Here is an 8,263-nt window from a genome sequence, read left to right on the forward strand (position 1 = left end):
TGTGATGCAGCAAAAAGCACTTGAAGTTGCCACAGAGCTCAACATACCCCGCACTGAGTTTAAAGCTAGCATAACTGTGAAGCCCCCATTTTTAATGAATATTTTTACCTCAAAGGATAATCGTCGCCATATTCATATAAATAGCCTACATGTTTGTTTTGCAACTTTCGACTCCATCACTCACTGATGCAGCAACACACTAGAGATTAAAACAAAGGTTCATGAAAGCTTTTACATTCACTGTTCTAAACGCCCAGTATCTGACAAGGAACTGATGCATTTTACATTTTCGATATGTGTGGAATCAGGGTTTCCGTTAGAAAAAAATTGACACCGGACAACATGACCGACAGGTTTTCAATTTACCGGACAAATGTTTGAAATTCCGGTCAAATATTATCTGAATTTACTGAGCTTAAAGTTATATGCAGGCTACATAAGAATGATATCAAGGCATGTCAATTTATAGCGTAATCTTTTTATTGAAAAGCAGGCTGTGTCAAATTAAATGAGTGCCGTCAATCGACTCACGTGCATAACTTCTAAAATAAATAAATAAATATTGCACAAGCCTGTGCTCTTTTAACATGAACATTGCATACAATTGCAAACAACTGCAACTACAATTTGCAAACAAAAAAACTGGCTCATACCATTTTAATAACGCTGCGTGCTGCCAACTTGAAATCAATTAGATGCAATAAAAACTTAATTCAGCAATGAAAGTCTCAAGTGTCTCTCCGCAACTTGCAATGCGCATCAGTCTTGTGACCTTGTTCTCCCCCAGGCGACTTCGCTGCGCTGTTTTGATCCGGTTCTGCAGAGAAAAAAACCTCTCTCTCTCTCTCTCTCTCTCTCTCTCTCTCTCACTGGTACACTGGAGACAGGGATCACGTAGTCTATTTTTTTTTTTTAATTAATAAATAAAATTACATGGAAATTGTAAATTTTAATAAATAATCACCGTTATCCGGTGATCACCGTTATCCGGTGATTACCGGATAACGGAAACCCAGAGTGGAATATTTCTATATATGGAAGAAGAACTGTGTAGTTAACATGAGCAGCGCCAGACACCATGACTGGAAAAAAGACATCACCATACTGGACACACTGTTTGACTGACAGGTGATCAGGTTGGGTTTCCATTACGCTGCCAAACGGTGCCAATCTCTTTTGATCTGACATCAGTTGTGACGGGACAGTCAATATGGAGATACATTTATGCGCTGATTGAGATTATAGCATTGAATAGTGGTTTTTGTGGGTATTTATTGCATTGTTAATGTGGCTGATAATCTGTGAGGTTTTGGTGACGTGTGCACACTGCCTGCCTGTCAGCCAAACTTCCACTGCGCCAGCTGCGCTCCGCCTTGCGCTGAAAGTAGACGTGGTTTCAGATGGCGAGCTTTTGGCGCACCTCGGCGAAGCCTTTTGGCACGAAACTGTCACTGCGCCAAGCTGAATCTGTCGGCACCTCCCCTTGCTGCACCGCCACTCCCATCTCGGCGCACCTCGGTCTGCGAAACTTGCAAACCGTCCGCCTCTGGCATTGCGCTGGTCGAAACTAGCTCTGCGCGGGGTTCGCCTCACTGCGCCACCCTGCGCTGCGCCGGGAAACTAGAGCCCAGGGTCGTCTTATATTCAGATCAATACGGTATATAGGCATTGCTGAGTAAAAGGCCCTGGCTGGGACCACACTATGTGAACTAGGACAGAACAACAGACCACAGCGAATCACATTTCACCATCAAGTTTAGTCTTTATTTGTACATTGATGCATTTCAACAAGGCTTGGTAATACTGCACACAATAAGGTTTCATATAAATAATCTATTTTCACTAAGATTCCCTCTCAGGTCTTAGTTCTTATTCACCAATAAGCTTTAACAGTGATCAGCGTTTACGTGAACATCAAAGTATAACACATATGGCCTGATATTAAGGAATTTTACAAAATGCTGTGAAACATGATGCGTGAAGTCATTTGTCCTTAATATATCACAGTGAAACTAGTTGTCATGACACATTTTAATGCTAGCAAAATCAAAGCTTGTGTCACCGATAAAAATAGTACATCCAACTATCTGGTTCATGCTCTTATTTGGTCCAGTTTGGGAGAGTTCGGTTTTGGTTCCTCAAAAAAAAAAAAAAAAAAAAAAAAAAAAAAAAAGCCATCAAGCTTATGGGTTACAGCAGGCTTCAAAAGCCTAACCCTAAATAGAAAGCGGCTTTAAAGAGCTGCAGTACAAAGTGTCAACTGTTATCACAATTCATCTGACAATGATATATTTGGAGAAATTCCTACACAAGTTACATTTATGTCAAGTAAACAGCCTTTTAAGGCCTCAGCCAGCATGTGGGGTTATTATCATGTGGAGTATTATTGTGCAGGTAAACAGTCTATAGAACTATACACAGTTTGCGCAGGTTATCCTATAGATGTCATGTTGCTGCCCCATCTCTGAAAGCAGGAAGTGCTGGACACATTAACAGTGGCCTCCATAACATCACTGCATCGAGATGCCAAACTTTCTACAACAGAACTGGCAGAGAATCACCAGGAAACTGCCTGGAGTGGAACAGTGTTGCTAACATGGTTGCCAGGGAGAACTGGTGTTGTTAAACTCAATCTATAGTCATGGTTACACTTATTTTGATGCAGTCTTTGTCATCAAGTAATGCAGACCTCATTTGTGATCATGAGTGTAAGTCATGCATCTCCCTTGATGGCACATTCTCTCCATATCTTTATATTACTCATATGCAAACTGTAGCTGGATCGTGTCCAGGCCATGTAGAATACCACAAAGTGAACCTGGCCTGTTTCCTAATGCACCCTGGCATGATTCAAACAATAGAATTGCACTGTAGCAGGTGTAAATGTAGCCTATGGTTTTCAGTCAGTCACGATCTGTCAGTCATAACTTCAACCCTGGTTAACTTTCACTTCTCAAGACAGACAGACAGTCAAATGTAAAGACCTTAGAGCTTTAAAATACATAATATGCTCACAAAGCACTTTGTTCTTTTATGGGTGTGTTTGTAAATTGGTACTCAAAATCACCAGAGTGAAACTTGGTGGTAAATTTGGGGTGCTACCAAACTTGGTTCATTCAGAGCAAGTGCTCACTTTGGAGAAGAGGCAGTAGCAATGACTTATTTGAATGTTAAACCTGCACAAGGCTAGTTTTTGATGTAAAAATACATCTACGTCTCATCAGGCTAAATCACAACATGGGGTGGCAAAATAGAAAACCATCCCACCCCTCACTAATAGATTCACCATGTCTGCCCAAGTTAAATTCACATGTCATGGTGGGAAAACTTCTCCACAAAGGAAGTGGCACAAAAAAAAAAAAGAAAAAGAAAAACCCAAAACAGCTTTCTGGTTGAGTCCAGAGAAAGCCAGATTTATCTCTGATGGTTGAATGTCATCACTACCTACACCTGTAAAAAAAAAAACATTTAGTTTACCTTTCAGGATAGAAGTCCTCAAAATTCAGTGTTCTTGCTCTTGTTGTCACTTGAGGCCACCCATGTGCAGACTTTCCTAGTGCAGTTTCAATGGTATCAAGTACAACAGCTAAACCTTCTCCAATATGATGAATGTAAATCTTTGTCACGCCATGACTTGCCATAGGTTTGTGACAGAAATTATTATTTTACATGTGCAAATGACAATAAATGGACAACTTTCACCTTATTCTCATCTCATAGAGAAGGTGCACAAATAAGTCCTGCCCACCCAAGAGGGGAAAACATTCCACTGCCCTCCTTTGATATCAGAGAAGTGGATTCCGCCAATAAGACACAAAACACCAGGAGGGAAAGTGTTGCAGCCATGAAAGTTGGTCTTGTGGTGGAATGTGAATAGAACTGTATTTGCAAGTTACCTTATTTACACATTGCCTAATGTTAGCTTGTTAACAGTAACACCTAGCTATATAACTCATCCCAAATCACTGGATAATTAATGTTATCAACATCAAACTGACTGTAGATGGTTCTATTGTTGACATATTCGTAGCTTTTACCTCCCTGCTGTGGTTTGTCAATCTGGAGGTTGCTGAAAAAACAAATTGTTGGATTTTAACTCACTGTATCATTTCTGTTAAGGTTTTCTTTCACTTGGTGTGAGAACAACAATATGTTAGCTTTTCTAAGCTCCTACTCCTGTGTACTTGACACATGCTTCCAAAATAGTCCCAATAATTCTGCTTGGTTATACTGATCGGCACAGATTGTTTTCCTGTCATATGGACATGGCTTTTCAAGTATGACGGGTTATGCACTGTCTCCATCATCCCATCTGTTATCTGAGGTGATGACAAATACATCAGATATGTGGCGCTATGCTCTGAAGGAACCAACTACAATGCTACATGTAGCATTTTAACATCAGTAATTCATTGCCACATTAATTTTGAGATAATTACCATAAAAAAACAAAAAAAAAACAAACAAAAAAACAAAACAAAACCATCACCATGATTTGTTTGCAGCCTCTGCCGGCCTCTATGCTGCACTTTACACTGTGACAGGTTGGATTTGAAGGGAAATCTACTTGATGCTTTACAAAGGAAGAGGGGAAGAAGGCGCTGTCTTTCCAGTGCAAATGGAAATGGAACTTTAAAATTTTCAATACAATACAAATGGTTGAAGGACCAAAAGGCCAGTGGAAAAATAACTCACAATGGTGGAAAAGCTGTGATGGTAAGCAACCTTCCCTTTGTAAGAGCAAGCAGACTTCATGGGAAATGTGGTCTCATTTTGTAGAATAAATTGCACTAACAATACCACTGGTGTCCATATTCTTATTTGATCACAGTAATCATACTAAGGCATCAATTTATGTGACAATGATATCTTGATAATTAAAAATGCTACATGTAGCACCCCTCAGTGTAAGACTGTGTTTATGATCACACCCTAAATATTTGGCTGTATAAATAACATTAAATTCAACCATACCATTATTATACAAATCACTCAGGTAGCACTTTTCAAATATGAAACATAGGATATAGCATAAATTTGTAGGCATATTGCTAAAATGCATACACAATTTCAATTCTAATTGATAAATAAAACATTTAAATGAAACATTATTATTAAAACCGTCCAATACTCTTTCATTTTCCTTCATGGATACAGCAGTTATCACTCTATATTTACTTCATTGTTCAAAATATATTATTAACAGACAGTTAAATACATTGTAAGGTTGGAGGTAATTATAAAATACATTTTAAAGTACACTGTAAAGCTGACTTGCATGTCAGTTGTAGAGTACATAGAGTAGCAACAAGAGATAGTAGTAGCAACAGGAGATAAAGTGATGCGTAATAGATGGGGAAGGTTATTTTGTTATGACAAAGCCTGAGATACATCCACATTTGTTGTTAGCTCCTTGATATGGGATTAAAATATCATCAGAAATTCAGAAATCCTTTCTCACCATTTTTTTTTCATTATAATTGAATGCCAGCACAATAATCTATTTGTAGATAATGTTTCATGACACTGAGAACAAGACAAATAATTAAAAATGCCTCCTAAAATGGGATACATGAATATACCTGAATAAATTCTTCTTCTTCTTCTTCATTATTATTATTATTATTATTATTATTATTATTATTTTCATCATCATCATCATTATCATCATCATCGTCACCATCATCATTATCATGCTTTATTTTGCTTTTCAGGAGACTGATGATATCTGAATTATGTTGTAGGGTCGATTTCCCCTTTAACAGTCTATCTCCCGTTCTCCTGTATAGTAATATAGTATAATACATTCAATAGAACTGAGAATCCACAGCAGTATTTATACTTATTTAGATCCATAATGATGTGAAGATACCTGTTTAACCACCTGTATGAAAAAGTATATTGTCCATCCTTGTGATATTACTGATATCAACCATAATAAGGAAAAAGCAATGTGCATACCTTACTTAAATATTATTTTAAAACTGTATTCTCCCTGACTTAAATCATCTAAGCCTGAAGGCTTCAGCTTAACTTCAATCCCAAAAGTATCTCCATGCATCAAAAAATGAAATTACTGTATACAGCAGTTCACTTAATCAATCAAGTTTCAAAAGAGTTTGATTTGTTTGTTCGAGAGATTTCAAACATTTTTATGACAACAAAACTGATTTTGTATGGCACTGTATAGGCTAAAAGAAAATGTAGCAACAAAAAAAGCCTTTTATTCAGCCTGTCTTAGGGATATAGGAAGGCAATTACAGCAGCTATGTGTAACATTAAAATTTTACAGTCAAAAACCTGTAGTTGCTCAAGTCATTATTTTCACAATCCAAAGCAAATTGAGGATCTCCTATTACCTTTCTATAACCCAACTTCAGGTCCTGAAAATCCCTGCAGGAGGGGACTGCCATAAAACTTGCTCAGATCCAAATTTATTACAATTCAACCGGATGATGACGATGATGGTGAGGATGATGATGACGATGAAGATGAAGGCGAAGGTCTATGCATCTTGCCTCCACCCAGTTCCTTGTACCTAACCGATGAAGATACTGTCACTTCCCTCTCCTTCTCTCTCTCTCTCTCTTTTTCTTTTTCTTTCCTGCTTCCTGTGCAGACTGACCTCTGGGCAGGTTTGAACTGCCATGTGACCTTCTTTGTTGATGTCTGCTCTACTGCAGTTGCTGACCTCGTCATAGTAACAGGGTGAGTCACCATGGGAACCCCTGGTGTTGCTGACATGACAGTGGTAACCCCAGAAACCTTTGCTCCGTTGCCGTTGTTGTTTTTATCCCGTTCTGTGAAGAGTCCCGTGAGGACTTCAGGCTCAGTGGTTTCTCCAAACAAGTCCCAGCCCGGTTCAGCAGGTGGGCGTTTAGGCCGGGCAGCGGCAGATTTGCTGCCAGCACCAGCAGTTCTGGAAGAGCGGCTGGGGTCAGAGTCAGACAAGTCTGAGTCCCAGTCACTGTCCCCTGCAACTGAACCACAGCCCAGTATCGACAGGTCAACAGGGCCAGAGCCTGAACTCTCTGAGTCTGACTCCCTGGAAAAAGAGGAAACAAAAAAGTAATCAGCAATCATTAAAAAATTATCACTCAAGATGCAATCACTAAACTTGAACCAAGCAAGAAAATATATCATAAAAATAAAGAATCTTGGTAATTTAGGTAAAAAGTTGTATGAGGACACAGTCCATGATTGTCATCACAAATGTTGCTGTAAAATGAAAAAGGACTATTTTGAAAGAAAGCCTCAACATAATTTCATTCCAAAAAAGGGTATGCCCAGAAACCAGTGTATTTTACAATGGCAAAACCAAATATTTTATGCCAAAATAAAGCTATTGTTAAATTATATTTTAGCTATTTCCCTTGTCCTACACCAATTGGCAAATATTGAACCACAAAGAGAGGGTCAGCAAACAGATACACAGCTGTCAAATACCTAGCGCTGTAGGGTGTAGTTCCGTCTGGGCCCAGTAGGAGGCACGCTGGGGCAGCCAGGTAGACAAAGCTATCAGTGCACAGAAAATCTCCTTCCTCTGGCTGCTGGGGGGCAAGACGAGTTGGCTTGGCTTCCTGTTGTGACTTGTCCAACTGTGTTGTCGAGCTGTTTGGGGGACTCTGTAAGCTGACTTGATGTTGATCTTGGGACGTTTCTGTCGATTTGGTGATTTCAGTCTGGGAGGCAGGCCTTGCGGACACAGCAAGGTAAACAAAGCTATCTGACTGAACAAAGGGGTCCAAGTCGCTGCAATCCAGGCCTGAGCTTCTGATTGGCTTGTTAGGATCTAGAAGATGTGTGATTGGTTGTTTGGATGGAGACAAAGGGAGCGGGGAGTCGGTTCCCAGTAAAGTCACTCTTTTCCTAGGTGGTATCTCTTCACTCTGAGATGCATCTAGAGTTGTGGAACTCCTGATGTCCAATTGCGTCTCAATGATAGAAACGATTCCTTTTGTCTTTTCATCCCTCTCAGCCTCTTCATCCCCCTCTTTCTCTCTCTCTTCATCTTCCACTGTCTTCACGCACAGCTCTTTGTCTCTTTCTCGATCTCCATCATCACCATGTGAGGTATTGAGGAGCGATGGGTAGCACCACTGTAGCTCTGTACTCTCCTCCCTCCCCCATTCCTTTAAACCTGCCTCTTCTCCATCCTTCTCCAATGACGTGCTGCTGCTGCCCAGGTCAGAGCCACTGATTGGCTGGTCGCTGTCAGAGCCGGCCTCCTCCTGGCTTTGGTTGGATAAGGAGAGGAAGACGC

The sequence above is a fragment of the Myripristis murdjan genome, chromosome 22 (genome assembly GCF_902150065.1).
Source record: "Myripristis murdjan chromosome 22, fMyrMur1.1, whole genome shotgun sequence".
Taxonomy (NCBI): domain Eukaryota; kingdom Metazoa; phylum Chordata; class Actinopteri; order Holocentriformes; family Holocentridae; genus Myripristis; species Myripristis murdjan.